The sequence below is a fragment of the Sus scrofa genome, chromosome 6 (assembly GCF_054392235.1).
Source record: "Sus scrofa isolate SSC_HxYL_T2T_F1_AM1 chromosome 6, Sscrofa_HxYL_maternal_Yorkshire_Landrace_v2.0, whole genome shotgun sequence".
NCBI classification, from domain to species: domain Eukaryota; kingdom Metazoa; phylum Chordata; class Mammalia; order Artiodactyla; family Suidae; genus Sus; species Sus scrofa.
Genome location: NC_139388.1, coordinates 109,984,217 through 110,009,943, shown reverse-complemented (window position 1 = coordinate 110,009,943; position 25,727 = coordinate 109,984,217). Strand labels below are relative to the sequence as shown.

At 40.7% G+C, this 25,727-nt stretch overlaps 1 protein-coding gene across 5 annotated transcripts in view; it reads right to left on the bottom strand.

The window, feature by feature from the left end:
• YES1 (YES proto-oncogene 1, Src family tyrosine kinase) overlaps nucleotides 1-25,584 on the bottom strand; it is a 94,877-nt gene extending 69,293 nt beyond the window's left edge. For 3 of the 5 annotated variants that reach the window (XR_014805140.1, XM_084959031.1, XM_021096152.2), the window contains exon 1: nucleotides 25,120-25,288. The gene's annotated coding sequence lies outside the window, so the exon portion shown is untranslated. Of the gene's footprint in view, nucleotides 1-24,772; nucleotides 24,882-25,119; nucleotides 25,289-25,407 lie in introns of those variants that run through there. The other 2 variants (XM_021096153.2, XM_021096154.2) reach the window with 2 other exon arrangements.
• Between the last annotated feature and the right edge of the window lie 143 nt (nucleotides 25,585-25,727).

Below are 25,727 nucleotides of genomic sequence, written 5' to 3'. Positions count from 1 at the left end.
GAGTTGCTGTGCAGCTGCAGGTTCAATCCCTAGCCCAGCACAGTGGGTTAAAGGAATGGGTATTGCCACAGCTAGAGCTTAGATCACAGCTGTAGCTTAGATTCAATCCCTGGGCTGGGCAACTTCCATACACCCCAGGTAGGGCCATAAAAAAGTTATTAATAATTCCTTATTATCATGGGTTCCACATTTGCAAATTAGCCTGCTCATTAAGATTTATTTCTAACTCCCAAAATACACTTATGGTGCTTTTGGTAGACATTTGCAGGCATGAGCAGAACTGTGAAAAGTAAGTTGCCAGATCCAACATGCCCGGCTTAGGGTGAACAAGACTCTAATACTGTAAACAAGCGTTCTCTCCATAGTCTATCTAATGCCACCTTTTTTTCCCATTTTTTTTTCTTTCGTATTTTTATGCTTTTTGCTGGTGATATCACTGTTTCAAATGGCATCTCAGGTGTTACTGCTTGAGTGCTAAAGTCTAGCATTTCTAAGCACAAATGTGTTGCGCCTGATGGAGAAAATGTGTGTTGGATAATCTTCATTCAAACATGAGATACAGTGCTATTTGTGAGTTCCATGTTACGGCATCAACAATATACATTGGTCTTTACACATAAGTCACACATAAAACAGATTACAAGTTAATCAGTTGACAAAATGTTCTAACTAGAGGCTTGCAGGAACCTAACCGTGTTTCCTCTAGGAACAATGGTTCAGCATTCACTAAATCAGTGTTCAAGGTGACCTGCTAGAACATAACTACTGAAAATAATGAAAATTGACTGCATATGAATATTCTGATAGAAAAGATTTCCATTAATGAGACAAAAGTTATGCTTTTTGAAAGTTGACTGCTAGATTTCTCTCTCTTTTTTTTTTTTTTATGGCCATACCTGTGCCATATGGAATTTCCCAGGCTAGGGGTCAAATCGGAGCTGCAGCTGCTGGCCTATGCCACAGCCACAGCCATGCCAGATCCAAGCTACGTCTGTGACCTATGCTGCAGCTTGCAGCAATGCTATATATATCCTTAACCCACTGAGCAAGGCCAAGGATAGAACCTGCATCCTCATGGATACTAGCTGGGTTCTTAACCCACTGAACCACAACAGGAACTTCCTTAAAGTCATTTTTAAAAACATGTATGTAATAACTATGTATATATGCCTACATTTAAAACATCTCATTTAAAAGATAAAAGAATGCACTTGATTTTTAAGGTTTATCATATAAAGGAGGGAAATTTCCACCTAGAGCCACAAAAACCCTATAATAGGATAAGATTTTCTGCAATCCTGATACTATTTTGTGCTCTTACCAGAATACTACAGTAGTATTAACATTAACTGCTTTTTTACAGCAATTATATAAAAAAGCTGAGTTGTATTATTACAGTCCATATTTTACAGTATTATTTGGAGAGTAGGTATTTAAAATTCCATGAACCAAGTTACCTATATAAGGATAAATTACTTCTGACTGGAAATAATTTTCTCTCATCATTTTTGAGTACTGACAACAAATACAATGTGCTATAAATCCTAAAGAAATGGTACACAAGAGTGTTCTTTCAAGTTTTCCTAAATAAGATGAATACATAAGGTTTTTCATGATCCTCAATACTCTTGTAACAAGGAAGAAATACAAACTGAAATTATAAAATAAAAATAACTTTCTACCACATCAATGAGCTACAGCAAAGGCTGTATTCAGAGCAAAATTCATAGCCTACACACCTACTAAGGAAAAAAACAACCAAAGTATTTACAATTTGGGAGAAAAAAAAATAAACCCCCAAAGAAGTATTTTATTTGTAAATCATACAGAGATTTATTTTCCTATTATTTCTAATTTTTAAATTTTCATTTATTATACTTGAAAAACTTTCAGTATGATTTATAAATAAAAATCCATGAAACAGATAAATTACTAGATTTAGTCTTAAGAAATGAAAAGGGAGGTGATCCCTTGTGGTGCAGTGGGTTAAAGATCCAGAATTGTCACTGCAGCAGCTCAGGTTGCTGCCATGACACAGGTTCGACTGCCGGCCAGGGAACTCACACATGCCACAGGTGCAGCCAAAAAAAAAAGAAATGAAATGGGAAAGCACATAGTATTAGGTGTGAGAAGAATGATGGAGCAACAGAGAATTTGAAAAAACTATAAACAGGAACTCTGAACAACTCTCTTCTAATAAAGGGGTTTTTTTTGTTTTGTTTTGTTTTTTTGTCTTTTTAGGGCCACACTCAGGGGATATGAAAGTTCCCAGCCTAGGGGTTGAATTGGAGCTGCAGCTGCCGGCCTAACCACAGTCACAGTAATGCCAGATCCAAGCTGTGTCTGCAACCTACACCACAGGTCTTGGCAACATCAGATCCTTAACCCACTGAGGGGAGGCCAAGGATCAAACCTGCGACCTCGTGGATACTTGTCAGATGCACTGAGCCAGGACAGGAATTCCCTCTTCTAACAAAGTTTTAACACCCAGATGAAAAGGATGACTATCTAGATAAATGGAAATTAATAAAATTGACTCAGTAAAAAGATGGGAGACCTAAATAAGTCAATAAACATGAAGAGTTTAAACTCTGTCAAAAATTTCATGAAAAAAAAAAAAAAAAGCTTAAGTGTTAAATGTTTTACGGGTAAATTATCTGACACCTGTCAAGAATAAATTAGTTCTGGAGTTCCCGTCGTGGCACAGTGGTTAACAAATCCGACTAGGAACCATGAGGTTGTGGTTTCGATCCCTGCCCTTGCTCAGTGGGTTAGGGATCTGGCGTTGCCGTGAGCTGTGGTGTAGGTCGCAGACGCGGCTCGGATCCTGCGTTGCTGTGGCTCTGGCATAGACTGGTGGCTACGGCTCCGATTAGACCCCTAGCCTGGGAACCTCCATATGCCAAGGGAGCGGCCCAAGAAATGGCAAAACGACCAAAAAAAAAAAAAAAAAAAAAAAAAAAAAAGAATGAATTAGTTCTATACACTTTAACCTTTTCCAAGGCATTCAGATATTTTTTGCTAACAGCCAAATCCTGAGAGAGTTGGTTTGGGGTCTCCATGGAGTCAAGAAGCTGGTGAAATAGGAAAGATCTAGTGAAGAGGTCTGAGTCAGATAAACCTTCCCACACTCAACCTCTCTTGGACGCTAGTGAACATCCGCTTTAGCAAATTAGAGGTTTTTCTGGGGAAATAACTGTGCTGAAAAGCCCTTAATTTACCATAGCCACCAAGGACCAGCAGCAGTATTCTGTCCTCACCCACTGCAAGATGCGTGATCACTGACTACAGTACCGTTGGGGGGAGGGTGTTTGTTTCGGGATTTTTTGAGTTTTTTTTTTTTTTTTTTTGGCAGATTTAGAGAACTTTTATTGCGTCTAGGCCAGTTCTGAAAATGTAGTGCAAATAATAATGTATATTTCCTTTTTAATATCAAAACATCTGATTTCTTTTTTCTAACCTTCTAATACAGAGATTCTTCCTAAGAAAGAAGTCCAGGCCACTGTCTTATTTTTTTAATGGCCCACACCTGCAGCTTATAGAAGTTTCTGGGCCAGGGATGACCCTGAGGCTTCAGCTGTGGCAAGCCCAGATCCTTTAACCCAGGCCAGGGATCAAACCGGCACTTCCACAGCTACCTGGGCCACTGCAGTCGGATTCATAATCCACTGTACCACGGTGGGAACTCTAAGGCCATCTATCTTTTAAGGATGCAATTCTGTTGGCTGTGTATTTTTCAACAGACATTCTGTGTTATGAAGGGACTTCCTTCCCAATCATTACCTAGGTTACTCTAAAATTCTACATATTCACTCATTCATTCAAAATATATTTACTGAGAGCCTAAAAGGTGGAGATAAAGCAGTAAACAAAGTCCCAGCCCTGAAGCAGTTAGCACTCTTACTGGGAATAGTTACAGACACCCACTGTTCTAGGTACTCTTGCACACGCTTCTCTATGAGTTAAAGGCTACTTTTACACTGCCTTTAAAGATGAGAAAATTGAGGCATAGAGATTATGTAATTTGCCGAAAATCACAGATAACTCCAAGACAGCTTGACTCTAGAGCAGTACTATCCAATAAAAATATAAAGGGAGTCACATACAGAACTTTAAATTTCCTAGTAACCACACTAAAAAAGGCAAAAAATGGAGTTCCCATCATGGCTCAGCAGTAATGAACCCAACTAGTATCCACGAGGATGTGGGTTGGATCCCTGGGCTCCTTCAGTGTGTTAAAGGTTCTGGCATTGCCCTGAGTTGTGATGTAGGTAACAGATGAGTCTCGGATCCCATATTGCTGTGGCTGTGGTGTAGGCCAGCAGCTGCAGCTCTGATTTGATCCCTAGCGGGGGAACTTCCATATGCCACACCTGTGGCCCTAAAAAAAGGAAAAAAGAAATCAATAAAAGATCAATTTTTTTTGTCTTTTTGCCTTTCTTTAGGGCCACTCCCACGGCATATGGAGATTCCCAGGCTAGGGGTCTAATCAGAGCCATAGCCACCGGCCTACACCAGAGCCACAGCAACTCGGGATCCGAGCCGCGTCTACAACCTACACCACAGCTCACTGCAACGCCGGATCGTTAACCCACTGAGCAAGGCCAGGGGTCAAACCTGTAACCTTATGGTTCCCAGTCGGATTCCTTAACCACTGCACCACGATGGGAACTCCAATAAAAAATAAATTTAAAAAAAAGTCAAAAAATAACCAGGCAAGATCAATTTTAATAATATCTTAATGTGAGAAAAAGAATATACATATATATGTATGACTGGGTCATTTTGCTGTACAGTAGAAATTAATAGGATACTGTAAATCAACTATAATGGAAAAAATAAAAATCATAAAATAAATCTTAATATATCCAAAATATTATCATCTCAACCTGTAATCAAAGAAAAGGTTGAACAATTTTACATTCTTTTTATCATATTAAGTCTTCAAAATCTGGATGTATTTTACACTTACAGCACATCTCAATTTGAACTTGCCACATTTCAACTGCTCAACACCATGTGGCCAGAAGCTAGCTACCTACTGACATGAGATTAATAAGAAGAAATAAGTATTTGGTTTTCCTCCCTATTCCTAGCCCAGAACTCATAAAACCCTTGGAATTTCCTGAGTGATAAGAGCAATAAAGGGGAAGGAATACCTTTTGTTATTTAGAACCCTTCAACCACCCCTGAGTAAGGGTGGAGGGCTGGTTGCCAGAGGATTAGAAGTGGCTGGAACTTTTAGCCCCACCACACACTTCCACCTCAGGGGAGGGAAGAGAAGCTGGACATTGAACTAATTACCAATGGTCAATGATTTTAATCAGCCAAGCCCATGTAAGGAAGTCTCCGTTAAAATCCTAATTGGAGGTGTTCAGAGACCTCCCAGATGCTGAAGGGACCTGGAGGTTCTGGAAGGGTGGCTCACCTGGAAGCTCGGCTCACCTGGAAGCTCACCCCTTTCCACATACCCTGCACTAAGCATCGCTTCCAGTGATTGTTCTCCAGTTGTATCCTTTTATAATAAACCAGCAACCAGCAAATAAACTCTTTTCGTGAGTTGTTAGCCATTATAACAAATTATCACACCCAAAGAGGTGTCATGGGACATCCCAACTCAGAGCAATTGGACAGAAGTTGTAGTTAATGTGAAGTCTCACTATTTGCAACCTTGGTAGGATGACATTTTTTTTTTCATAATGAATTAGAGATAGAAGAGCTTGTAGGGTGAACTCTCCAGGGATAATTATGTTTTAGGTATGTCTACTTAAAAATAGTTTCTTGGGAGTTCCCGACGTGGCGCAGTGGTTAACGAATCCGACTAGAAACCATGAGGTTGCGGGTTCGATCCCTGCCCTTGCTCAGTGGGTTAATGATCTGGCGTTGCCGTGAGCTGTGGTGTAGGTTGCAGACGCGGCTCGGATCCCGCGTTGCTGTGGCTCTGGTGGAGGCCTGTGGCTACAGCTCCGATTCCACCCCTGGCCTGGGAACCTCCATATGCCGTGGGAGCGGCCCAAGAAATAGCAAAAAGACAAAAAAAAAAAAAAATAGTTTCTTGGAGTTCCTGCTGTGGCAACAGTGGGTTAAGACTCCAACTGCAGTGGCTCAGGTTCTGCAGAGGCAGGGGTTCAATCCCTGGCCCAACTCAGTAGGTTATTCGGCATTGCCACAGCAGCTAGGATTCAATCCCTGGCCCAGGAACTTCCATATGCCGGAGGTGCAGCCCTAAAAAAAAAAGGAGGAAGGGAAAGAACCAAAGGAGGAATCATGCTATGAGAAAAACTATGTTTCTAGAGGTTATAAAACATGTTAATAAGTTTGCCAATCAGGAAATGCTGGTATGACAAACAGTCCACAACTGCTTCTTAGTTTTCACCAGAAATTAACGTTTTAAAGAGTTGGGAATTATAATACAAGTAATTAAAACTAAAAATTAATAAGGAAAACATCTTTGTACACAAGGGAAAAGAAGATACAAGAGATGGAAATGCATTTTGTTAAGGCAAAGACAGTAACTTGGTCCTAAAGCTGGTTATTTCTTTTCTTTTCTTTTTTTTTGTCGTTTTTTTTTTTTTTTGCTATTTCTTGGGCCGCTCTCGCGGCATATGGAGGTTCCCAGGCTAGGGGTCGAATTGGAGCTGTAGCCACTGGCCTACGCCAGAGCACAGCAACGCGGGATCCGAGCCGCATCTGCAACCTACACCACAGCTCACGGCAACGCCGGATCGTTAACCCACTGAGCAAGGGCAGGGACCGACCCCACAACCTCATGGTTCCTAGTCGGATTCGCTAACCACTGCGCCACGACGAGAATTCCTAAAGCTGGTTATTTCTAAATGGGAAAGAAAACAGGAGACAATATAGATATAGAAAATTTTTAAGAGAAAATGAAGAATCTTTTTTTTTTTTTTGTCTTTTTGCCTTTCTTGGGCCGCTCCCGTGGCATATGGAGGTTCTCAGGCTAGGGGTCAAATCAGAGCCATAGCCACTGGCCTACTCCACAGCAACACGGGATTCAAGCCGTGTCTGCAAACTACACCACAGCAACACGGGATTCAAGCCGTGTCTGCAACCTACACCACAGCTCACTGCAACACCGGATCCTTAACTCACTGAGCAAGGCCAGGGATCGAACCCACAACCTCATGGTTCCTAGTTGGATTCATTAACCACTGCACCACGACGGGAACTCCAATAAAGAATCTTTAGAAAGGAATTCTTTGTGTGGTCAAGAGTAAGATTAGAATGAATTTGACTGAGTCAATGAATTTTAATATTAAAGGTAAAATGGTGCAAAACCTGGATTTGTTTTCTTTGTTAAGAGAACAAACGGGGTTTTTTCTGGGGGGGGGGATATTAAACTGCTAAATTTCTTTACCTTTTATTTTCTGCATTTGCATTTGAAATCGTTTACTATGACTTTGCTTAAGTGAATAGTATTGTTTCACAGTGACCTATAATCCTATTTGACCAAGTGTTTTGAAACCTGATATACAATATTTCTATTCCCCAAGCTGAGGCAGAACTCCACCCTGTTTCAGCAGGAAGTAGCCAGAGAAGCTGTTGCACCATTCCCTCAAAGATTTGAGCAAAGTTAAAACAGGAGTAGGAAATGAAGCCAAGTCCCCCTAAAAACCAAGTTCTATTACTAAGTTTATGATGGTCTGTTTGTTTTGGCTGCTCCTAGGGCAGGCAGAAGACAGAAGTTCCCAGGCCAAGGACTGAACCCAAGACAGTGCAGTGACAACACCGATGAATCCTTGCTAGGCCACCAGGGAATTCTACCAAGTTTGATTAATCTCTTTCTATCCAAAACTTTATTCCCCTTCTTGTCCCCTCTGACCTCGATCCTGTGCTAACTGAACACTAATCACCTAGAGTCAGATACCTTAAATTTCTGTTGTAGATATCACCAGTAACATACAAACTCAGGTTGTTTCTCCAGGGCAAGATAAGCTAACAGATCCCAGAGCCATGGACCACCTGGCCAGAGAATCATAAACCAGAAACATCCTGACTTCCAAAACTATGATTAAGAAATGTCATAAGACCATGATTAATTCTAGCCTCTTTGTTCTCCCCCTTTAAAACTACCCCAAACTCAAAGACCAAGTTGGAGCAGATCTGAGACCTGTCTTCCACTCCCTTGCTTGGTGCCCTGCAACAAATCCTTACTCTGCAGTAAACTCTTGCCATCAGAGTTCGGCTTTCTGCACTGCAGGCACATGAGCCCTCTGCTCAGTTTCAGAGTCTGGGACATCTTACACCAAAAAAAGTAAGTAGTATTCAAAAAATGATGCAGATGCAGATATACCAAAAGTATACAGGAACCATCTTGAAGATGCTTTTGCTGGCCAAATATAGGATGAATTTGAGCATCAAAATGAAGACTGACACTAAAAGATTATAATCTGTTGACTGAAAAGAAAATCGAAAAATCACTCTGATTAAATGAGGGAGGGAGGAAGGAAGACTTTCCTACAGAATCTCAACTAATATAAGTGCTGAAGGAAAGAGAAGTACTATTTTGCGATTATCACTTTAATAATCAATCAGGCAAGACTCGTTCACAGAGTCTAAAACTACTTTCCAGTATATCACTTATTAATGAAAAAGAGAAAAATGCTGACTTTACAGTGGAGAAACCTGACAGATATCCTTACCTAAGCAGAGTTAATAGTGCCAATAACGAGAAAGATGAACAAAGTGTGCCTCCTGATGGGCTGTACTAGGAAGGACACAATACCCCACAGAGTATTCCTGCCCTAATTCAAATGTGAATCTAAACCAATCACAAGGAAAGCACAGACAAATCCTCAATGAGGTACACTATACAAAACAAATACTCTGACTTTTCAAAAATATCAACATTATGAAAGATAAAGGCTGAAAAACTATTTAAAGGAGACTAAAGAGACATAACTAAATGCAATGGGTTGGATTCTGGATTCTCCTAATAAAGGACATTGTGGGGACAACTAGAAAAATTTTGAGAAGTTCCCATCATGGCTCAGCAGAAACAAAACTGACTAGCATCCATGAGGATGCAGGTTTGGGATGCAGGTTTGATCCCTGGCCTCGCTCAGTGGATTAAGGATCTGGTGTTTCAGTAAGTTTTGGTGTAAGTCACAGGTCAGACCTGCATTGCTGTGGTGTAGGCTGGCAGCCATAGCTCAGATGTGACCCCTAGCCTGGGAACCTTCATATGCCGTGGGTGCGGCTCTAAAAAGATGAAAAAAAGAAAAAAAGAAAGAAAGGAAGGAAGGAAGAAAAGGAGAAAAATTTTCATTATAGACTGCTGCATTAGTTTCCTAGGGCTACTCTTTGTTAATAATTTATTTTCCTCTATTTGAAATAACACTTTTTTTTTTTTTTGCCTTTTAAAGCTGCACGTGCTGCATATGGAGGTTGCCAGGCTAGGGACTGAATCGAAGCTGCAGCTGCCGGCCTATGTCACAGCCACAGCAACTATATTATAATGTTAAATTTCTTGAATTCAACTGATTGTACTGTGAGAGGAAAGGAAAATATCCCTGTTTTTAGGAAATATACACCAAAAGTATTTAATGGTGATGAGACTAATGTTTGCAACTGACTTTCGAGGTGGGGGGATGTACACACACACACATAGATATAAGCGGTCAATGGGAGTTTCCGCAGTAGTGCAGTAGGGTAAGAACCTAGCGTTGCTACAGTTGAGGCACAGGTTGCAGCTGGGGCTTGGAGTCAATCCATGGTCCAGGAACTTCCATCTGCCCTGGGTATGGCCATTTAAAAAAAAAAAAAAAAAAAAAAAAAAAAAGGATATCAGGAGGGAATGACAAAAGCAAATGTGGCAAAATGTTAGCAACTAGTAAATCTGGGTAAGGAAGCTCTAGGAATTCTTTGTGCTATTTTAGCAGATCTTGTAACCGCAATTATTTTCAAATAACAAGTTTTTCTAAAACCACACATGAAATAATACCTATGAATAAGCTTAACAAAAAATGTTCAATCTATATTAAAATAAAACTGTGGGATATAAAGGATCTCAATAAATGGAAAAATACCACTTATTTTTAGTTAGTAAGATTATTTTAAAGCTGTCCATTCTTACCTGAGTAAGTCATTATCTAGATCAAAATCACAATGTTCATACGGAAAAGTAAATGAGTAAGAATAGCTGAGAAATTTTGAAAAAAAGAAAAACGAGGAAATTTGTCCCACTAGTAATCGCAACCTCAGGGCTAAGAGGCTCTAGAGTCAGAGATTTAATGACAGGCCTAGCTTGTAACCTGAACAAATTATAACTTCTCAAAGCCTATTTCTTCATCTGTAAAAATAAAGATATTGAGAATAACTAACTCAGTTGCTTGCTTTAGCAGCACACACGGGCAGCACCTTGTGAAGCATATGAAGAAAAAAAAGGAAGAAAATCCTTTCATTAAACAAAATGGTTTGGAGTTCCCATTGTGACTCAGTGGTTAATGAATCCTGGTTAACGAATCCAACTAGTATCCACAAGGATGCAGGTTCGATCCCTGGCCTCGCTCAGTGCATTAAGGATCCGGTGTTGCTGTGAGTTGTGTAGGTCACAGACGTGGCTTGAATCTGGTGTGGCTGTGGCTGTAGTGTAGACCGGTAGCTACAGCTCTGATTCAACCCCTAGCCTGGGAACCTCCATATGCCGTGGGAGCGGCCCAAGAAATGGCAAAAAGACCAAAAAAAAACAAAAAAAAAACCTATTAAGAAAAAGACAACAGGAGTTCCCGTTGTGGCGCAGTGGTTAACGAATCCGACTAGGAACCATGAGGTTACGGGTTCGATCCCTGGCCTTGCTCAGTGGGTTAACGATCCGGCGTTACTGTGAGCTGTGGTGTAGGTTGCAGACGTGGCTCGGATCCCGCGTTGCTGTGGCTCTGGCGTAGGCCGGTGGCTACAGCTCCGATTCGACCCCTAGCCTGGGAACCTCCATATGCCGCGGGAGCGGCCCAAGAAATAGCAAAAATAACAACAACAACAACAACAAAAAAGACAAAAGACCAAAAAAAAAAAAAAAAAAAAAGAAAGAAAGAAAAAGACAACAACCCAACAGCAAAATTGGCAAAGGTGATGAGCAAGCAGTTTACCACAAAGAAAAATGCACAGTATTCTTCAACTGAAAAAGCAAATTAAGATAATTCTGGGGTAACTTTGTTCACATATATAACAAAAACAACGTTCACAGATATGGGGTAAGCACACATGCTTATACACTCCAGTTTAATTTTCCTTTTAAAAAAAAATCTGGAAATACATAAAAAGAGCTCTAAATCTGTTAATATTCCTGACTGAATATCATCAAATAGATGAAACAAAGTGTCTACAGTGCCATTAGAAGACTTATTTACAGAAAGAGGAAAATAAAAGAGATTAAAAAAAAAGCGGAAACGGAATCACTAACCCTTACTATTAAGGAAAGTAGGCTTTATCAGGTCCAAGTATTCACCAACACAGGAAAGTACTGCTGACAGATGATGTAGACCCAGCCTTTACTCAAACTCCAAAAAGGTCATTCAACAATTCAATAAAGCACTGTACTTTTCAACTGTTCTTAATGGTAAATGTTTAATAAACTGATACAGAATTTTGTCTAGATTCAAAGGCAACTTTCAGTGTCTGCATTTATTAAAATTCACCTTTTAAGGAATCATTTAATCATTTTTCTTTTCTTTTTTTTTTTTGTGTGTGTGTTTTTGTTTTTGAAAGGTCTACCTGTCTCCATTTCTTTCTATTGCTGGTGGGCCTTTGGGAATATCAGAAATGTCTTTCAGAACCTTCAAATGGAATTTTTCTGGACCTAGAAACTTGGAATCAGTTAAAGCTAGATGCCCTCTATCTACTATTTTACTCTTTCTTGCAGTTTTTCTATTAAAGAACATCCTCTTGTTATAAAAGTTAGGAGATTAAAAAGAATTGATGCTAGATGTTCCTCGTTATTATTTCAACTTTCTGAAGCTGTGGATCTGTGGCTTCTTTCTTATTTCTAGTGTGAATTTATCTCTACGAATCATCTCTGCTGTCATTAGTTTTTCCTTCTGCTAACCCTCAATCACTCTAAAAATCCCATTCATCCTCTGACAATAACCTAAGGGGTTCCTGACCCTCTCTTCTACTTGACCTTTATTACAAGGTCTTCCTTCTAACTTCTTTTCATTAAAAAAAAAAAATTAATCAAAAAGTAAGCCCCAGCAGTAGTGGCTTAAGGAGATAGGGAAAAGAGGAGGTATAAGGTGAGATTGAGGAAAGGAGGATATAGCTTGGACATAATCTCCTAGCTGCCACTACATCCACCAAATTCTTTGACATGGCCAATTATTATCTTTTCTCAGTTAACTCAAAGTGCTACATAAACGCAGATAAAAGCTCCATTCTGCTCTGACCCCTGCACCCTATCAGTTGGCTTCCCAAACTTTCCATACCAAAAAGTCTGGAGCATTTTTAGATTTTTCATTCCATTATGTGGTATACTGCCCATCAGAATCTTAAAACTATCATCATTACTTCACTTCTATACTAATATTATTGCCTGAGTTAAGCAGATACTATCTAAGATACCTTTCAAATGAATATTCTAACCATGTTTATAAACTAAATAGTGTTTTATCTCCATATGTCTAACCCATTCAGCTACTAGGTTATTTCCCATTCCTTTCCACGGCAGAGACAGCTACTTCTCTACCAAAAATTCATTTTCCCCTTCAATGATATGGAGTTGTCACTGGAACAAGGCTTCCCTGCCAACCAAGGACTATTCTTCCCAACTCTATTTACAATTAGATACATGCATATGATTCAGTCAGTGTAAGGGGGAACTGATATGTGTCAGAGTTTTTAAGAAGCATGGTTGTTAGAGATCTATTTAGAGTTAAGATATAAAGAAATCTACTTACTAAAAGAACTTTTCTTACTTCTCTTTAACAATTAAAGTCACCACTAAATCAACAGATGATCCTAAATTCAAAACAGAAATACATCACCGCCAAGGAGAGCAGACTTGTGGTTGGGGTAGGGGGCGGAGGGAGTGGGATGGAAAGGCAGTTTGGGGTTTTTGGATGAAAACTATTACATTTGGAATGGATGAGCAATGGGGCCCTTCTGTATAGCATAGGGAACTGTGTGTGACTTGGTCACTTTGCTATACAACAGAAACTGAAGAAACATTGTAAGTCAACTACACTTTAATTTAAAAAAATAAAAAATAGAAGTTCCTATTGTGGCTCAGTGAAAATGAGTATCCATGAAGATGCAGGCAGATCCTGAGTTGCTATGGCTGTGGTGTAGGCTGGCAGCTGCAGCTCCAATTAGACCCCTAGCTTGGGACCTTCCATATGCCATGGGTATGGCCCTAAAAAGCAAAATAAATTTAAAAATTAAAAAAACAAAGTCACTGCTAAATCAAACCTCAGTTTCTTCATTAGATTCTAGTAAAGAATGTTTATTTGCTCCATCCTGAGCACTAATGCCATAGTTTAGCACCTCAGTGAAAAACATCAGTGGTTACTGCATGAGTTTTCAGTGAGGAGCTCACTAGTTGCTGACATTTCTTCCTCCCATAGCCACGGTAGGCAAAACTGCCAGTGGACTGTTGTACTTTCCCACGTTTAAAATTTTTTTAATTAAATTTAAGAAATTTAATTAAAAAACATAATATGTGCCTACTATGTGTTATTATTCTAGATGCTTGGGATAACTTCAGTAAATAAAGATGTCTACCCTCACGGAACTTACATTATAGTGGCAGTCATTCCGACCATTTAGAGGTGGCACTATAGTTTAAAACCTATCTGCCAACCATTATGTAGACTCAATAAACACAAGCAGTGTGACGGAACTGTTGGGAGTGATACGTGATGGAGTTGTACTGTAAATGTTCTATGTGGGATAATAATGCTACAAAATCAAGCTGTATTCCCACCAGAAAACAATGCTCCAGCTTATTAGAGAGGACAAAGAATACATTCTTAGATACAATGGAAGAAATAAAAGGCAGCTAAAAAAGAAAAGGCTTCTAAGGTGGTGAAGGAAATCATTGTCAATGGAACTCAACATAGTGGCAAAAAAGGAGCAAAGTTTCCATTTGGAGCTTTAGATGAGACTCTCCATCCAGAGTGAGGAATTCATGGAACAATAAGATTTAAAGGAACAAGTCAGTATGGAAGAATCCTACTGGATTTCCTCTAGAAGGAAGTGCAGCTCTGACTGTTGGTAAGTCTATACCAAGGTGCAGGAAACCTCCATCCTACTGACGGGGCAAACTGGAAAGTATGCTCTCATTCTGCACCATGTGCCTGAAATGTGATGGAGGACAATTCACACAATGTAAACTTTCCAGCTATTTCTACTGACTCACCTAGGAATAAATTATATACACATTAGAAGACAATATTGTACAGTTTGACCCAGCTTTTGATTTGAGCACAAACTGCAGATAGACAGATAAATAGACTGTGAGAGAGGGAGAGGAAGGGGGGGAAAGAGAGAGAGGGAGAGGTTGACTATATACAGAGATTATATATACACTTCACAAACTCAAACTTAGAATAGCATTACTACAGTTTAGTTAGTATGTTTCCATGCTTCTTTGTTCTTCTGATAAATTTAGATAGAAAAAAACTTGATTGGAAAAACATGTGAACACTGTCTCCTTGTTAATCTGGGCCATACATCTCATTTTACAAAAAGATAAAGAATGCTTTGAAAATTGTGTATTAATTTTCCATTACAAAGCCAAACTAACAAAAGGAAAGCATTTGCTACATTTAGTTACTGTAATAATCCATCATACCACATCTGACCCTGACACCTATTTTGTTTTTTGTTTTTTTTGTCTTTTGTCTTTTTGTCTGTTGTTGCTATTTCTTGGGCCACTCCCGTGGCATATGGAGGTTCCCAGGCTAGGGGTCGAATCGGAGCTGTAGCCACCGGCCTACGCCAGAGCCACAGCAACGCGGGATCCGAGCCGCGTCTGCGACCTACACCACAGCTCACGGCATCGCCGGATCGTTAACCCACTGAGCAAGGGCAGGGACCGAACCCGCAACCTCATGGTTCCTAGTAGGATTCGTTAACCACTGCGCCACGACGGGAACTCCATGACACCTATTTTGAAATAGGCACCACATAGTTACTTCCATTAAAAGGAAAAGTATTAAGGGTTGAAAATTCTCAGCCCCAACACAAATGTAGTTTAAGGAAATCCTCCTTTCCATCACTGCCGCCATCCCTAAGGAAGCCGTCTTAAAGAACAGTCTTGCTGTCATTCAGTTCTACCATATCAACCAGTCATGTGACCTTAGCTAATTACATATACTCCCTGATCCTCATTTTGTGTGTAAAACAAAAAACCTATCTTACACATGATTTTTCTGTGTATTTTAGAAAGACACTTCAAAGATTTAAACTAAATGTGATGATGCATATATACATACAGCAAAGCATCTGTCATAAACTTTCCTTACCCAATGCCTAAGAGAAGGAGTTGAACGAGTGGGAAATAGGAAAAAAGGTTGCAAAAAAAGAAAATCATAAATTCCATATTACATCCACTCCTCATTTTCCCCCTTCTACTTTACTTTTTTTTTTTTTTTTGGTTTCTCAATCTCCATCTTTTGAAATGCTTCTATTCCTCACAGTGTCCTACAGGGTCAGAGTAGGAGGCAAGTTTCACAGTGCCGAGCAAGCAGGTGGGAAGCTTCTGTCCTTAAATTAAGCTTAGCAGCAAGAGAGAGTCCAAGCATTCTAATTACAACAGTGATTTTTAACTAGGGAGGAGCTGGGAAGGTGGGGAAGGATGGTAACTGGCAAGGTTACAGGATCATCCACTGAATAATCACAGCATTTAGTAGGCCAAGTATTTCATTTGTTCAAAGAACTCAGAAGAGTTAAAAAACAAACTCCCAAACCTGAAATAATCAGAAGATATTTACCACTGAAACACTGTAATATCTGTATGTTGGGTTTTTACAGGTAAACTTCAATGGCTGTCTAGAAATCTAACCAAAAAAGGTTAATCATGGAGGTCCGATGTGGCTCAGCAGCAACAAATCTGACCAGTATCCATGGGGATACAGGTTTGATCCCCAGCCTCGCTTAGTGGATTAAAGATCTGGCATTGCCGTGAGCTATGGTGTAGGTCACAGATGCAGCTCAGATCCAACCTTGCTGTGATGTAAGCTGGCAGCTGAAGCTCTGATTCAACCCCTAGCCTGAGAATTTCCATATGCTAAAAAGCAAAAAAAAAAAAAATCTTTCTCCCAAAAAGATTTTTTTTTTGTCTTTTTGCTATTTCTTGGGCCGCTCCCGCGGCATATGGAGGTTCCCAGGCCAGGGGTGGAATCGGAGCTGTAGCCACCAGTCTACACCAGAGCCACAGCAACGCTGGATCCGAGCCGCGCCTGCAAGCTACACCACAGCTCTCGGCAACGGCCGGATCATTAAACCACTGAGCAAGGGCAGGGATTGAACCCGCAACCTCATGGTTCCTAGTTGGATTCGTTAACCATTGTGCCACGACGGGAACTCCAAGGGAAAAAGATTTTTATTTTCAAACTTATAATTTTAATTTCTTTTTCTTCCTTCCACAAAATCTAGTTTTCAAACCTTAAAAAGCTAACCATTTTTCAATGCCAAAACAATTAGTCTGAGCTTTTGTCAATTTAAAAAGTACATGTTTTACTTACTTTTTTTTTTTTTTTACTTTTTAGGGCCGCACCCACAGTATATGGAGGTTCCCAGGTTTAGGGGTCTAATCAGAGCTGTAGCAGCTGGTCCACACCACAGCCACAGCAACGCCAGATCCGAGCTGCATCTGCAATCTACACCACAGCTCATGGCAACGCCAGATCCTTAATCCACTTAGGGAAGCCAGGGATCGAACCTGCAACCTCACGGTTCCTAGCCCGATTGGGCCAGGGAAGAAACTCCTGTTTTATTTAATGTTAATGGCTATTTTCTTGATACAATGTGGTAAAGCTGTCATCCAGGCATGATTACTTTTTAGGTGACATCACAATCATGTGCTTTAATGAATAATTAACTCCTTACTTTTCTAATTTTATTGCAAAATAAATCTGAAAAAAAAAAAACTTAATCCCTTGCTTTCAAACGTGTCTTCTTATGGTAAAACTTCTATACAGATGTGTGGAGCCTGTGTTTGTGAATCACAAATATCTGAAATGAGTATCTGAAAAAACACCAAATTAAGTCTTCCTGCCTGGAGAACGGAATTGGTTTACTTGAAGCTAAAGCTATCCAGTGCAAAAAGGTTTATTAAAGTTTTGGATGTATCGCACACTAATATTACCAAAAACCAGAGAAGTATTCTAATGGATTATCACACTGAAAAGATCAATCTAAAAATTTACAACAGACTCCTAATTATAGACAGTTCCACCCAACAATGGATTCCTAGAAGGCAGCAGTCATGCTACAATCATTTTTATAATATCAAAATTGCCATAGTACTAGGCCACCAGTTTAATAAATGTCCACTTGAAGAAAAGGGTACCCTCCTACACTGTCGATGGGAATTTAAACTGTACAACCACTATGGAAATCAGTATGGAGGTACCTCAGAAAACTAAATATAGAACTATCATATGACCCAGCAATCCCACTCTTGGGCATATATCTGGACAAAACTTTCCTTGAAAAAGCCACATGCACCCATATGTTCACTGCAGCACTATTCACAATAGCCAAGACATAGAAATAACCTAAATGTCCATCAACAGATGAACGGATTAAGAAGATGTGGTATATATATATATACACAATGGAATACTACTCAGCCATAAACAAGAACAAAATAATGCCATTTGTAGCAACATGATGGAACTAGAGATTCTCATACTAAGTGAAGTCAGTCAGAAAGAGAAACAAAAATACCATCTGATATCACTTATATCTAGAATCTAATATATAGAACAAATGAACCTTTCCAGAGAAAAGAAACTCATGGACTTGGAGAACAGACCTATGGTTGCCAAGTGGAGGGGGGAATGGACTGGGAATCTGGGGTTAATGGATGCAAACTATTGCATTTGGAGTGCATAAGCAGTGAGATCCTGCTGCATAACACACAGAACTACATTTAGTCACTTAAGATGGAACGTGAAGGAGAATAATGTGAGAAAAAGAATGTATATATATATATGAGAAAAAGAATGTATATATATATATATGTGACTGGGTCACTTTGCTGTACAGTAGAAATTGACAGAACACTATAAACCATAATGGAAAAAATAAAAATTATAAAAAATTTTAAAAAGTTCACTTGATCACTGTACAACTATAAATATAATAAAATTTAGAATTAAAAAAATGTCCACTTAGGGAGTTCCCATCATGGCGCAGCAGAAACAAATCCAACTAGGAACCATGAGGTTGCAGGTTCGATCCCTGGCCTCACTCAGTGGGTTAAGGATCCAGCATTGCCATGAGCTATGGTGTAGGCCAGCAGCTGTAGCTCCGATTAGACCCCTAGCCTGGGAACTTCCATATGCCGCAGGTAGAGCCCTAAAAAAAAAGAAAAAAAATGTCCACTTAATGAATGGAATAACACTAAAAGTCCAGTGTCAAGTTTATGCAGTCAGTTTTTTACTCTTTTACTTATTGATATCTAGTTCTATGTCTTTATTTATTTATTTATTTTTTGGTCTTTTCTAGGGCCGCACCCACAGCATATGGAGATTCCCAGGCTGGGATCTAATCGCAGCCACAACAACGCAGGATCCTAGTCACATCTGTGACCTACACCACAGCTCACAGCAATCTCAACCGACTGAGCAAGGCCAGGGACCGAACCGCAACCTCATAGTTCCTAGTCAGATTCGTTAACCACTGAGCCATGACGGGAACTCCTATTGATATCTAATTCTATTTCAAATTCTAGACTCTAAAACATTTCCTTAAAATTTTATCAATATAAAGACTTCAGCTGTAGTAAAAACACACATTTATATAAGGCTGAAAGGATATTAAAAAAACATCTGGCCCAACCTCCTGTCTTAAATGGTGAGACTGAGGCCTAAGGAGTTCAATGAATTGACCAAGGCTACATAGCTCTTCACTGTCAGAAGTGGAATTAAAATCCAGATGGTCTTCTACCTTTTAGTCCTGTCTTTATTGCTCCATGTTACCCTCTTTGCTGCTTTTCAAATGCCTGACTGCCTTTTCTTTTCTTTTCCTTTTTTAGGGCCACATCGGGGATATATGGAAGTTCCCAGGCTAGGGGTCTACCATCGGAGCTGTAGCTGCCGGCCTATATCACAACCACAGCAACGTGGGATCCGAGCCACGTCTATATTCTATACCACAGCTCACAGCAACGCCAGATCATTAACCAACTGAGCGAGGCCAGGGATCCAACCCACATCCTCATGGATACTATTCGGACTCATTTCTGCTGCACCACCACAGGAACTTCCCACTATTTTAACAGTATCCTTAATGTGGAAAATATTAATTGCATTAGAACCAAGAAATCAACAAACTTGCCATGGAAGAGTTATATTAACTTATGCAGCAAAAGCCACCAATTTTCTCCACTCCACCCCAATTTCTACTTAATGCTAAGAAACTAAAAGTTCTATTAAAAAATTAGAGAAGTGACTAGCCTCTGTAATCAGTTTAAGAAAACCTGGAGTTCCCATGTGGCTCAGCAGGTTAAGGATCACTGTCACTGCAGTGGCTCGTGTCACTACTGTGGTGTGGGAAGGAAGAAAGGAAGAAAGAAAGAAAACAAACCTGAGGTCTACACACTGCTAGAAACAGAGGCTGAAACCAATCTTTAAGTTTCAGTGGTCAGTCTTTCCTCCCAGTACTTTGTCTCCACCCCCAACAATTCGGCAGACATACCCTGTGAACTATGCATTTTTTTTCACACGTTGTATCAAGAAAATCAAGACTACTTCTTTCTGTCTTTGGAATATGTGAAAATTATGTCATAATTATGATAATGACTGTCACTAATAACATGACAGGATACTAAATGTATTTTTTAAAATCTAGGCTCTTGGGCTTTCTATATGCACTAATTTAAAAAAAATTTATTTAAAATAAATTTTTACTAGAGACTAGCTTCATTTCAACTACAAAGAGTTTCTGGTTTGTGTCAGAGGTATCAAAATGACTTTTAAGTTCACATTTAAAGTAGCATTTAGCTACTTTTGTCAAATTTTAGTACAGGTATTCCTTAAAAACATGTTGTGTGTGGAGAAAGTCTGTATATATAAACTCATAAATATATACAGAACCACATCTCTGTATAGAATTCAAAATTTATTAAGGGTTTATTATACTAGGAACTATTCTCAAAAATTCATATAAAACATTTCCTTGACACAGTGTCAAGTATATCACAGTCACGGGAAGAAATAATTGGAATACAGAGAGAGAGAAATGTGCTTAGATACCAGGGTTTTGTGGGACCACAAAGAAAGGGATCAGGAGTTCTTGCTGTGGCACAGTGGAAATGAATCTGACTAGCATTCTTGAGAATGCAGGTTGGATCCCCAGCCACCTCGCTCGGGGGGTTAAGGATCTGGCATTGCCAAGAACTATGATGTAGGTCACAGACGAGGCTCGGATCCCATGTTTCAGTGACTGTGGCGCAGGCTGGCAGCTACAGCTCTGATTCAACCCCTAGCCTGGGAATTTCCATATGCCATGGGTGCAGCCCTAAAAAGCGAAAAAAAAAAAAGGAAGGGGGTCAATACACCACTGTCTTGTTAGGCATGTGCCACGATGACTCTGTATACTTGCAATGTTTAAGTGTAGTCTTCTGGGCTTCTTTCTTCCTTCCGGTTACACAAGTCTGAGAGCTACTTCTCCCAATACTCTCTTATTCCCAAATTAACTAAATCCTGAACCACTAAATTCCAAAGCCAGAATTAGCAGGAGAACTGTCCAGATTTTCTAGTGGTAAAAAGACAACAAGATGCTGCTGCTCTTCACTTGCCATGACTATAAACTGAACAACATTTCAGAAGAAACAAAATTTGCCTATAGCACCTTCTAGTCTGGGGCTTGCTGCTGATGCTGTATCTGTGTTCGTTGATATCCATCTTCTCATACCCCAGGAATGAAGAAAGAACAATAGGAAAAGTAATCTAGAGTTCCTACTTACAAAACTCAAGCAGCCACGGGATATGTCATGTGCAGCTAGTTCTAGAATACTCCCTCCTAAAGGTCTTCCACTTCCTGGAAGAAAAGTAGGGAGTCCAAAGAATCTGTACATCAGCTCTGTCACCCACCAGATAACAGTAACAGAGCAGCACTTCTAGGAGACACAGCTTAAAGCATCGCAGAATATATATGGTTCAGAGAACCTGAAATCACATATATACTCAAACAAGGAAAAGTGAAGGGCACTGATGGGGGAAAGGGGGAGCAGAGGCATAGCCTGGCTCATCAGTAATCTCAAGTACATTATCCTGTACTCTGAAATTACAAGATTCCCTCTCTTTCCCAGAATGAGCATTAAGATCTTAAAGAACAACACCAGGTAAACCCAACCCAGACCAGGATGTGTTGCTATCAAGTCTGCCAGTTCCAAGACAACAGTAGTGCTGCTGCAGCCAACGATTCCTTGGCACACAGACTTGTTAAAATGATACTGGCAGAGGCACCGGCTCTTCTCTTTCACCCTCTGCTGTTACTATAGCTCCTTTTGCTAAATCTGCCTCTGAGTTTAGACAGGAGCTGGATGGATCATAATCACCCAGCAGCTGCAGCTGAGCAATAGGCAGCCTAATTGTGGCGCTGGAGCAGCTGAGAGGAAGAAAAGAGCTAATACGTACCCCGCCACGGCCACACAAACTGCCACACACACTACCAATGAGATACCAAGATACTTTAACAGAAACAGATGATTTCCTTTAAAGAAAAGCAGTTTCACCTCGCTAGAAGAACTTGCATTTGTATTACAGACCTGTTTAAATGTGAACTGAAGGTGACCTAAGCCATGTAGGTTTCTGAACAATGGAAGATCTTAACTAAAACTTCCTGTAAATATTCACACAACAAAGCCAGGGCCACAAACATCACCTTTATAACATGACTGAAAGTTCCTGCAGTGTAAGAATTTGGCACATAATGATCTCTTCTTCAACTCTACAACAATGCAAAGCAACATCAACAACTAAAACAGCAAGCCATTACATAAAGCAAGTAAAGTAGCATAAGGCAATGATTCACAGCATTTTTGTCACTTGAAACAAAACATACTATTCCTTTAGGTACACAAAAACTTATTTTATGCTGAGAACTTTAAGATACCCTTAAGAATATCAAAACACAGGCTGCAATTATTGACCTGAACAATTACTGTGTCAGGAAACTGAAAACAAATGAAAGAATTACTACTCTGATGCCACAGTTAAGTTGTAGGTTTTAACTGTCATGTTACCATACACAATCTTCAGAAAAATAGGGGATATTTTATACTTGATGACAGAACAGTGTCCACTAGTTTAATAAACATTTTTTGATTACCATTTGTCACAACATACAAAAATTGAAATTAAAGTTAGTAAAACCTGGAGTCTTCCCTCAAAATATTAACATAATTAACATGCTATTCACATGTGAAAGTAGTTACATACACTAACTACTGGCATATGCTAGTTGTGATTTAACAGGTCTAATCCTGTTTGCAAAGGGCAGCTCAGGCAGTGTTCTTAAGTCAGTCACCAAATATTAAGTCCTTTAGTGGAAGAACCTTACAAAGTACATTACACATAGGCGTCTTGAAGGGGGGGGGGGGGGCAGTTTCATATAAACTAAACTACAGACACAGAAAGGCACTCAGAATAAACATACGGCTTAATGAATTACACACGAAAGCCAACACCCTTGCAACCACCATCAGGTAGAACTTTGCCACCACTTCAGGAGCCAGGTCCCAATCACAACTTCCTCCTTCCTCTCTTATCAGTACTTTTTACAGAAATCACTTCCTTGCAGATTCTTAAAAAATACATAGCTTTATCACCCAAGTTTGCATTCCTGGACCTCAAACCTTAATACCGCTCTCTTTAAAAGTTTTTTATAAAAAGAAATAGTACCAAAATTTTTTTATATTAGGCTCTTTTTAAATATAATGCTAATAGGAACTAATGATATCTATGCTAAACAGAATCACTAGGTTAAGAGCTAAATATATTAAGAAAAATTACTCACATTAATAAACTATTTACTGCCTAAAAAGATGCAAATTGCAACTCTACATAAACAAGTCTTACACCATGTGTTGGTAATATTTCATTACAATGGGTCATTACTATTCCTTTAGGATATTTATTCTTTTAATGTTACATAACATGAAGGAGATTGATTTGCATAGACGATTATTTTTCAATTTGAGGATTTACTGATTAAAAAAAAAAAAAACTTGAACCATACATTAATATTATACATCAGCTGTAAGACAAATTCCACCTATCCCAGAAGATAGGTCAAAGCTGTAATTTCACTTTTGGTTGAACAGAAAGGAGTCAATTTTGTGGTTTATGAAGTCAGCAAAAGCATACTGCAAAATTAAAGCTATTATAACATTATGGTGGTTACAGCAGAATACATATTTTAAGAGCGCTTTCATATTTTATCCTGGAAACATAGATATGAACTGTACTGTCTTGTACTTGGAATCAGATCGCAGTCTTTTTTTTTCTCCCCAAGTTTAGGAACCAATGAATTTTCAACCAGCATTCAAAATCTCCACTGAGGTTTAGCTAATGTCCAAAAATTAAAGTACAATTAAACTTCCTTTTATTAAAGGGTCAGCTATGGCAGGGGTCTAGAGTATTAACAAAACAGAAATATGGTTTACTGACATACAATATAGACCAATATATGAAAATCATGTGACACATACAAGATCCTTGGCTTCTAATACAAGACACTCCATTACCTGTCCATTCAAAATGTTGTTTCCTGTCCACTGTGTGCCAACCATTGTGCTAGCTAAGATATTAGATTTGCCACATACTTTCTTTGCTTTAAATGCACACTTACATGTACATATATAGTAATATTTTCCTCCTCATGTAATTTAACTATAAACATTTAACAGGATGGTTTAAACACACTAGAATTATCAAGATAACTTTGGTACTGCAATCCTGCAGCTGCAATACACGAATATACTACAATCACATATAGGTATATGTGAAATCATCTATGTGAACACACATACCAGTGGAAACTATGTATGTTCCCATGATAATGGCATGAACATAAAGTTTTATTCGAATGGAGACTCAACTTTTCATTTCTTTAATAATTTATGAATTGTCATTCCATGCCTGTTTTAATTAAGCAGAAAATAATTCAACCACCACACAGCAAAAATTAAAGCGGTCTCTACATCGGACTTGATTTTCGAAGAGCTTCTTAAAACAACGCTGCCCCATGTCCAATGAAGCAAAAGCGGAAAGCAATTACCAAAAAGAAAAACATATTAAAAACAAAATTTTCTTTAACACATGCGGACAGAGAACCGAACCAAATGGGAGGCAGAACTGCAAAACAATGTAAAAGTGCCCGCAGAACGGCATATTTCCCAACCCCCAACCCAAAACAAAGGAAAACTTTAACATGTTGCGGTTTTCAATCAAACCAAGTGCAGCGAGAGGCTCACCCACTCGCTCCCCCCAACCACGCCCGCTCTCCCGGCACAGTTGCCACCCGGCGTCCGCCAACGCGCAGACCCCCGACCCCTGGGTCGGAAAGAGGCCACAGCCCTCACCCCTAACTTCGGCCAAAATAAACCTCGCTGCCCCCTTGGCCGACGGCCCGCACGACCTTATAGACGCTTGTGCGGATGTCCCAGCGCAGCGAGGACCTTAGGGCGGACTAGGGCGGGATGGAGAAGGGCTGGACGGGGCGGAGACCCAGGCTGGGGGCAAGCAGGTAGCGCCGGGAAGGAGACACACCCGCCGGGCTAGCGGGGCCGGGGGAGGGGAGAAGTTTCTCCCCAACTTCCCGACTCGGAGCGGGCGGGGGCGGGGAGCAGCGGCGCCTCCGGGCGCCGGGGCCTACTGCTGTGGGCCGGGGTCGGCCACCTCCCCCCGCGGGGCCCCGAAAGGTCCTTACCTGCCCTCCAGCTGCGCTCGCATGAGTCGCCGCGACGGCGGGGAGGGCTGGCGGGGAGGGGGCGGCGGGCGGAGGCGAGGCCCGCGGGGCCCTCTCCCTCCTCCACCTCCTCGTCCCAGGCGCCCGGCGGCAGGAACGATTGCACAGCCAGCGGAGGACTCGCTACTTCAGGAGGAGGGAATTCCCGGGCTCTCCCACCCCTCGGCCTCACGCTCCGCCTCCTCCCCGTGCGGGGCCCGCCCTCACTCCAGGCTCCGCCCCCTGCGCGGGGGCGGGGGCGAGGACTACCTGCGCTGCCGACCGGTCACCGGAACTCGCGCGGCGCGGAGCTCCAGCGACCCCGCCTTCCGGCCTCCGCACGCGCCCCTCCTGGGCTGTTGGCCGCCCTCCGGCGGTCGGGGTCAGCGGCGAGTCCGAGTTACTTCTCCCGACCCAACATGGCGGCGGGGTCCGGGGCGGATTCCCGAGGCGGCGCAGGCTAAGGGGGCGTGAGGAGGAGGCGCTTCTCCACGAGGAGCGCAGTACCACAGCGCCCCCTCCCCACCCGCGGACCTTGTGGCCGCCCGCTCGGCTGCGGCGGGAGATGGAGCGGGAGTTCGCTTCCACCC